This window comes from Anneissia japonica, unplaced genomic scaffold (genome assembly GCF_011630105.1).
Source record: "Anneissia japonica isolate Jap-2015-1 unplaced genomic scaffold, ASM1163010v1 scaffold59717_len1209_cov99, whole genome shotgun sequence".
Lineage (NCBI taxonomy): Eukaryota > Metazoa > Echinodermata > Crinoidea > Comatulida > Comatulidae > Anneissia > Anneissia japonica.
The window spans coordinates 1-1,209 of NW_022695705.1; the positions used below are offsets into that span (position 1 = coordinate 1).

At 34.3% G+C, this 1,209-nt stretch overlaps 4 non-coding genes across 4 annotated transcripts; all 4 read left to right on the plus strand.

Annotated features, from left to right (window-relative positions):
* The first annotated feature begins 255 nt into the window (after positions 1 to 255).
* Positions 256 to 329, plus strand: Trnan-guu. Its single transcript has one exon. It is a non-coding gene; the product is annotated as a tRNA-Asn (tRNA).
* Positions 330 to 611: 282 nt separating this feature from the next.
* Trnan-guu lies at positions 612 to 685 on the plus strand. The gene has a single exon. It is a non-coding gene; the product is annotated as a tRNA-Asn (tRNA).
* A 134-nt stretch (positions 686 to 819) lies between these two features.
* On the plus strand, positions 820 to 893 carry Trnan-guu. Its single transcript has one exon. It is a non-coding gene; the product is annotated as a tRNA-Asn (tRNA).
* A 183-nt stretch (positions 894 to 1,076) lies between these two features.
* Positions 1,077 to 1,150, plus strand: Trnan-guu. Its single transcript has one exon. It is a non-coding gene; the product is annotated as a tRNA-Asn (tRNA).
* The last annotated feature ends 59 nt before the right edge of the window (positions 1,151 to 1,209 follow it).

Consider the following 1,209-nt stretch of genomic DNA (forward strand, 5'->3'; position numbering starts at 1 on the left):
CCGTGGCGCAATCGGTTAGCGCGCTCGGCTGTTAACCGAAAGGTTGGTGGTTGAAGCCCACCCAGGGACGATGTGTTAGTTTTATTTAAATTTAATTAATAATTTGTAATAATTGATGTATATGTTTTACATAAATTTAACTTAATATGTAATCAAAATGTTCAATTGTGTTGATTGGTATTTTGTTTAAAATTGCAAAAATAAAATTTTATAATAAAAAGTTTTATAAAATCGGCTAGAACCCAGTATGTATGTTCCTCTGTGGCGCAATCGGTTAGCGCGTTCGGCTGTTAACCGAAAGGTTGGTGGTTCAAGCCCACCCAGGGACGATGTATCCCTTTTATATAAATTTAATATGTGTATCAAAATGTTCAATTGTGTTGATTGGTATTTTGTGTAAGACTACAAAAATAAAGTATTAAAATAAAAACGTTTTCTTAAATCCGCTAGGCACCCTATGTTTGTCTCTGTGACGCAATCGGTTAGGGCGTTCGGCTGTTAACCGAAAGGTTGGTGGTTGAAGCCCACCCAGGTACGATGCATCGATTTTATATAAATTTAATATGTTGTCAAAATATTCAATTGTTGTCATTGGTATTTTCTATGCATGTTCCTCTGTGTCGTAATCGGTTAGCGCGTTCGGCTGTTAACCGAAAGGTTGGTGGTTCAAGCCCACCCAGGGACGATGTATCTCTTTTATATAAATTTAATATGTATATCAAAATGTAGTCAAAATATTCAATTGTTTTTCTTTGTATTTTGTGTAAATTACAAAAATAAAATGTTAAAATACAAAGTTTTATGAATTTAGCTGTGTGTGTCTCTGTGGCGCAATCGGTTAGCGCGTTCGGCTGTTAACCGAAAGGTAGGTGGTTCAAGCCCACCCAGGGACGATGTGTTAGTTTTATTTAAATTTAATTAATAATTTGTAATAATTGATGTATAAGTTTTACATAAATTTAACTTAATATGTAATCAAAATGTTCAATTGTGTTGATTGGTATTTTGTTTAAAATTGCAAAAATAAAATTTTATAATAAAATGTGTTATAAAATCGGCTAGAACCCCGTATGTATGTCTCTGTGGCGCAATCGGTTAGCGCGTTCGGCTGTTAACCGAAAGGTTGGTGGTTCAAGCCCACCCTGGGACGATGTATCCCTTTTATATAAATTTAATATGTATATCAAAATGTTCAATTGTGTTGATTGG